Source organism: Arachis stenosperma, chromosome 10 (genome assembly GCF_014773155.1).
Source record: "Arachis stenosperma cultivar V10309 chromosome 10, arast.V10309.gnm1.PFL2, whole genome shotgun sequence".
NCBI lineage: Eukaryota > Viridiplantae > Streptophyta > Magnoliopsida > Fabales > Fabaceae > Arachis > Arachis stenosperma.
Window position 1 is genome coordinate 115,538,097 of NC_080386.1, and position 7,092 is coordinate 115,545,188.

General features: G+C 41.1%; 1 non-coding gene across 1 annotated transcript; it reads right to left on the minus strand.

Annotated features, from left to right (window-relative positions):
* Positions 1-4,120: 4,120 nt before the first annotated feature.
* LOC130958300 (small nucleolar RNA R71) lies at positions 4,121-4,228 on the minus strand. The gene has a single exon (XR_009077429.1). It is a non-coding gene; the product is annotated as a small nucleolar RNA R71 (small nucleolar RNA).
* Positions 4,229-7,092: the final 2,864 nt, after the last annotated feature.

Genomic DNA, 7,092 nt, shown 5'->3' on the forward strand with positions numbered 1-7,092 from the left:
TTTTTTTGTCTCTAATTGCTATGTCAAACTCTTGCATGAGTAATACCTATCTTATAAGTTTGGGCTTAGAGTCTTGCTTAGTGAGTAGATACTTTAGAGCAGCATGGTCAGTATAGATAATGACCTTGGATCCTACTAGGTAGGATCTGAACTTCTCAATGGCATAGACCACTGCAAGTAACTCCTTTTCTGTGATAGTGTAGTTTTTCTGCATATTGATGAGCGGATAATTTGTATGCTTTTTGGCATTGTTTTTAGTATGTTTTTAGTAGTTTTAGTTGAGTTCTTAGTATATTTTTATTAGTTTTTAGTTAAAATTCACTTTTCTGTACTTTACTATGAGTTTGTGTGTTTTTCTATGATTTCAGGTATTTTCTGGCTGAAATTGAGGGACCTGAGCAAAAATCTGATTCAGAGACTGAAAAGGACTGCAGATGCTGTTGGATTCTGACCTCCCTGCACTCGAAGTGGATTTTCTGGAGCTACAGAAGCCCAATTGGCGCGCTCTCAACGGCGTTGGAAAGTAGACATCCTGGGCTTTCCAGCAATATATGATAGTCCATACTTTGCCCAAGATTTGATGGCCCAAACCGGCGTTCAAAGTCACCTACAGAAATTCCAGCGTTAAACGCCGGAACTGGCACCTGATTGGGAGTTAAACGCCCAAACTGGCATAAAAGCTGGCGTTTAACTCCAAGAGAAGTCTCTACACGAAAATGCTTCATTGCTCAGCCCAAGCACACACCAAGTGGGCCCGGAAGTGGATTTTTATGTCATTTACTCATCTCTGTACACCTTAGGCTACTAGTTTTCTATAAGTAGGACCTTTTACTATTGTATTAGATATAGACGGAGAGAGAGAGTCTTTTGATCATGTTTTGATGATTGAACTCACTTTGGGAGGCTGGCCATTCGGCCATGCCTAGACCTTGTTCTTATGTATTTTCAACGGTGGAGTTTCTACACACCATAGATTAAGGTGTGGAGCTCTGCTGTACCTCGAGTATTAATGCAATTACTATTGTTCTTCTATTCAATTCCGCTTGTTCTTTTACCAAGATATCACTTGTTCTTCAACTTGATGAAGGTGATGATTGACACTCATCATCATTCTCACCTATGAACAAGGTGACTGACAACCATTCTTGTTCTACAAGCATTCGAGGCTTGGTGAATATCTCTTGGATTTCTGATTGCATGATGCATGGTTGATCGCCTGACAACCGAGTGCTCGCCTGACAAACGAGCCAGCCATTCCGTGAGATCAGAGTCTTCGTGGTATAGGCAAGAACTGATGGCGGCATTCAAGAGAATCCGGAAGGTCTAACCTTGTCTGTGGTATTCTGAGTAGGATTCAATGATTGAATGACTGTGACGCGCTTCAAACCTGTAACCTACTGGGCGTTAGTGACAGACGCAAAAGAGGGATTCTATTCCGGTAGGGGAGGGAACCACACCGGTGATTGGCAGTACTGTGACAGAGTGCATGCATTAGCTTTCACTGCGAGGATGGGAGGTAGCCATTGACAACGGTGAAACCCTATACGAGCTTGCCATGGAAAGGAGTAAGAAGGATTGGATGAAGACAGTAGGAAAGCAGAGAGACGGAAGGGAAGGCATCTTCATACGCTTGTCTGAAGCTCTTACACCAATGATATACATAAGTATCTCTATCCTTATCTTTTATGTTATTTTCGTTCATCACCATTATACATTTGAGTCTGCCTGACTGAGATTTGCAAGATGACCATAGCTTGCTTCATACCACCAATCTCCGTGGGATCGACCCTTACTCGCGTAAGGTTTATTACTTGGACGACCCAGTGCACTTGCTGGTTAGTTGTGCGAAGTTGTGTTTATGCCATGGTATTGAGCACCAAGTCTTTGGAGCCATTACCGGGGATTGTTCTTGTGTATTAAAAAGTATTGATCACAATTTCGTGCACCAAGTTTTTGGCGCCGTTGCCGGGGATTGTGTTTTGTGTATGGACAACTGACGGTTCATCTTGTTGCTTAGATTAGGCATTTATTTTTTTTCGAAATTCTTGAAGATGAATTCTAGAGTTTCATGATGATTTACTGAAATCTGGCTGGCTGTAAAGCCATGTCTAATTTCATTGGACCGAGGTTTCAACTTATCATCACAAGAGCTTGTTGATCTTGCTTTTGGAGCAGTAATCTGCTAAGGCTTGGCTGGCCTTTGGCCATGTCTAGTGTTTTGGACCGAAGCTTTCTTTGAAAGTTTGGCTGGCTGTGAAGCCATGTCTAATTCCTGGACCGGAGTCTTAGACTAGCATTGCACTGATTCCTGGAATTCTCATTAAGAATTTTGATGTTTTCACTTAATTTTCGAAAAACACAAAAAAATTTAGAAAATCATAAAAACCAAAAATATTTCTTGCTTAAGTTTAGTGTCTCATCTTAAGTTTGGTGTCAATTGCATGCATTCATTCATGTGTCTTAAGGATCTTCAAGTAATTCTTGATGATTTCTTACTCTGATCTTTGAATTCTTTTGACTTGAGTGTTTATGTGTCTCATATAGTGTCAATAGTATACAAACTGCTAAGTTTGGTGTCTTGCATGCATTGTTATTTGATTCTTGTTGCATTTTGATTATTAAAAATCCAAAAATATTTTTTTATGTGTGTCTTTTCAAGTCAATAATACAGAGAATTGAAGATTCAGAACATACTGCAGAGGAATTATACAGAAAAAGCTGGGCATTCGAAAATGCCCAGTGAAGAAGGCAGACTGGCGTTTAAACGCCAGCCAGGGTACCTGGTTGGGCGTTTAACGCCCAAAAAGGGTGCATTTTGGGCGTTAAACGCCAGAATGGATGCCATTCTGGGCGTTTAACGCCAGGATGGTGCTAGGGGGAAGATTTTGTTTTTCAAATCAAATTTTTTTCAAGTTTTCAAAGTTTTTCAAAATCAAATCTTTTTCAAATCATATCTTTTCAATCAAATGTTTTCAAAATTAATTTCTTTCCTTTTTCAAAGATACTTACTAACAATTAATGATTTGATTGAACATCTCATATTTGTTGCCTTTTCTGTTGAGAAAGGTTTAATGTTTGAATCATATCTTTTCTTGTTAGGCAAGTCATTAATTTTTAAAATCAAATCTTTTCAAAATTGTTTTCAAATTATATCTTTTAAAATTGTTTTCAAATCATATCTTCTCAATCACATTTTTTTAAAAACCAATCATATCTTCTTAACTACATCTTTTTCAAAATAAGTTTTCAATCATATCTTTTTAACTTCTAATTTCAAAATCTTTTTCAAAAATCACTTAACTTCTTTCCTACTTTTGTTTTCGAAAATCAATTAGTGTTTTTCAAAAATGTTTTCAAAATATTTTAATTAATTTTCGAAAATCTTCTTCCCTCCTTCTCACATCCTTCTATTTATGGAGTACCACTCCTTCTTAATGCACAGTTCGAACCTTATCTAAGTAAAGTTCGAATTCTTCTTCTCCTTCTTCTTTCTATTTCTCTTTTCCTCTGACACCTCAAGGAATCTCTATACTGTGACATAGAGGATTCCACATTTTCTTGTTCTCTTCTCTTTCATATGAGCAGGAGCAAGGACAAAGGCATTCTTGTTGAAGCTGACCCTGAACCCGAAAGGACCTTGAAGAGAAAGCTAAGAGAAGCCAAGGCACAACTCTCTTTAGAGGACCTGACCGAATTCTTCAAGGAAGAAGAAGACATGGCAGCCGAAAACAACAATAATGCAAACAATGCAAGGAAGGTGCTGGGTGACTTTACTGCACCTACTCCTGATTTTTATGGGAGAAGCATCTCTATCCCTGCCATTGGAGCAAACAACTTTGAGCTTAAGCCTCAATTAGTTTCTCTAATGCAACAGAATTGCAAGTTTCATGGACTTCCAATGGAAGATCCTCATCAGTTCTTAGCTGAATTCTTGCAAATCTGTGACACAGTCAAGACTAATGGGGTTGACCCTGAGGTCTATAGACTGATGCTATTCCCTTTTGCTGTAAGAGACAGAGCTAGGATATGGTTGGACTCTCAACCTAAAGAAAGCCTGGACTCTTGGGAAAAGCTAGTCAATGCCTTCTTGGCAAAGTTCTTTCCACCACAAAGATGGAGTAAGCTTAGAGTGGAAGTCCAAACCTTCAGACAGAAGGATGGAGAATCCCTCTATGAAGCTTGGGAAAGATACAAACAATTGATCAGAAGATGTCCTTCTGACATGCTTTCTGAATGGAGCATCATAGGTATTTTCTATGATGGTCTCTCTGAACTGTCCAAGATGTCTTTGGATAGCTCTGCTGGAGGATCTCTTCATCTGAAGAAGACGCCTACAGAGGCTCAAGAGCTCATTGAAATGGTTGCAAATAACCAATTCATGTACACTTCTGAAAGGAATCCTGTGAACAATGGGACAAGTCAGAAGAAAGGAGTTCTTGAGATTGATGCTCTGAATGCCATATTAGCTCAGAACAAGATATTGACTCAACAAGTCAATTTGATTTCTCAAAGTCTGTCTGGAATGCAAAATGCACCAAGCAGTACTAAGGAGGCTTCATCTGAGGAAGAAGCTCATGATCCTGAGAACCCTTCAATGGAAGAGGTGAATTACCTAGGAGAACCCTATGGTAACACCTATAATTCTTCATGGAGAAATCACCCAAATCTCTCATGGAAGAATCAAGAGAGACCTCAACAAGGTTTCAATAATAATGGTGGAAGAAACAGGTTTAACAATGGCAAACCTTTTCCATCATCTTCTCAGCAACAGACAGAGAATCCTAAGCAGAAACCATCTGACTTAGCAACCATGGTCTCTGATCTAATTAAAACCACTCAAAGTTTCATAAATGAAACAAGGTCCTCCATTAGAAATTTGGAAGGACAAGTGGGACAGCTGAGCAAGAAAGTTACTGAACTCCCTCCAAGTACTCTTCCAAGCAACACAGAAGAAAATCCAAAAGGAGAGTGCAAAGCCATCAATATGGCCGAATTTGGAGAGGAAGGGGAGGAAGTGAACGCCACTGAGGAAGACCTCAGTGGGCGTGCACTAGCCTCCAATGAGTTCCCCAATGAGGAACCATGGGAATCTGGGACTCAACATGAGACCATAGAGATTCCATTGGACTTCCTTCTGCCTTTCATGAGCTCTGATGAGTATTCTTCCTCTGAAGAGGATGAGTATGTCACTGAAGAGCAAGTTGCTAAGTACCTTGGAGCAATCATGAAGCTAAATGACAAGTTATTTGGAAATGAGACTTGGGAGGATGAACCTCCTTTGCTCACCAAAGAACTGGATGACTTGTCTAGGCAGAAATTACCTCAAAAGAGACAAGATCCTGGGAAGTTTTCCATACCTTGTACCATAGGCACCATGACCTTCAAGAAGGCTCTGTGTGACTTAGGGTCAAGTGTAAACCTCATGCCTCTCTCAGTAATGGAGAAGCTAAGGATCTTTGAGGTACAAGCTGCAAAAATCTCACTAGAGATGGCAGACAACTCAAGAAAACAAGCTTATGGACTTGTAGAGAATGTTTTGGTTAAGATTAAAGACCATTACATCCCTACTGATTTCATAGTCCTAGAGACTGGGAAGTGCATGGATGAAACCATCATCCTTGGCAGACCCTTCCTAGCCACAGCAAAGGCTGTGATTGATGTTGATGGAGGTGAACTGATCATTCAAGTGAATGAAGAGTCCTTTGTGTTTAAGGCTCAAGGATATCCCTCTGTCACCATAGAGATGGAGCATGAAGAGCTTCTCTCAAATCAGAGTCAAGAAGAGCCCCCACAGTCAAACTCTAAGTTTGGTGTTGGGAGGCCACAACCAAACTCTAAGTTTGGTGTTGAACCCCCACATTCAAACTCTAAGTTTGGTGTTGGGAGGTTCCAACATTGCTCTGAGTATCTGTGAGGCTCCATGAGAGCCCTCTGTCAAGCTACTGACATTAAAGAAGCGCTTGTTGGGAGGCAACCCAATGATTATAATTTATATAGTTTCTTTTGTTATTTTATGTTTTTTTTGTAGGTTGATGATCATAAGAAGTCACAAAATCCATTGAAAAAGCAAAAACAAAATGAAAAATAGGAAGAAAAACAGCACACCCTGGAGGAAGAAGCTGCTGGCGTTCAAACGCCAGTAAGCCTAGCAGTTGGGCGTTTAACGCCCAGTCTGGCACCATTCTGGGCGTTTAACGCCAGAAAGGGGCACCAGACTGGCGTTAAACGCCAGAAAAGGGCAAGAACCTGGCGTTAAACGCCAGGAATGGGCACCAGCCCGGCGTTTAACGCCAGAAATGGCTCAAAACGTGATTTTGAGCAACATTTGGTGCAGGGATGACTTTTCCTTGACACCACAGGATCTGTGGACCCCACAGGACCCCCACCAACCCCACCACCACTCTCTCTCTTCTTCCCCCATTCACCAATCACCTCAATACCTCTTCCCCAAAACCCCTTCATCTATCAAATCCCATCTTTCTCTTCACCACTCACATCCATCCTTCATAAAACCCCACCAACCTCACCCTTCAAAATCAAACCACTTTCCCTCCCAAACCCACCCAATATGGCCGAACCCCATCTCCCCTCTCTCCTATAAATACCCTTCTTCACTCCTTCTTTTTCACACAACCAAAACACCACTTCTCCCCCTCTTTGGCCGAATACACCACCATCTCCCTCTTCCTCATTTCTTCTTCTTCTACTCTCTTCTTTCTTCTTTTGCTCGAGGACGAGCAAACATTTTAAGTTTGGTGTGGTAAAAGCATTGCTTTTCCATAACCATTATGGCATCCAAGGCCGGAGAAACCTCTAGAAAGAGGAAAGGGAAGGCAAAAGCTTCCACCTCCGAGTCATGGGAGATGGATAGGTTCATCTCAAGGGTGCATCAAGACCACTTCTATGAAGTTGTGGCCTTGAAGAAGGTGATCCCCGAGGTCCCCTTTTCACTCAAAAAGGGTGAATATCCGGAGATCCGCCATGAGATCCAAAGAAGAGGTTGGGAAGTACTTACCAACCCCATTCAACAAGTTGGAATCTTGATGGTTCAAGAGTTCTATGCCAATGCATGGATCACCAAGAGCCATGATC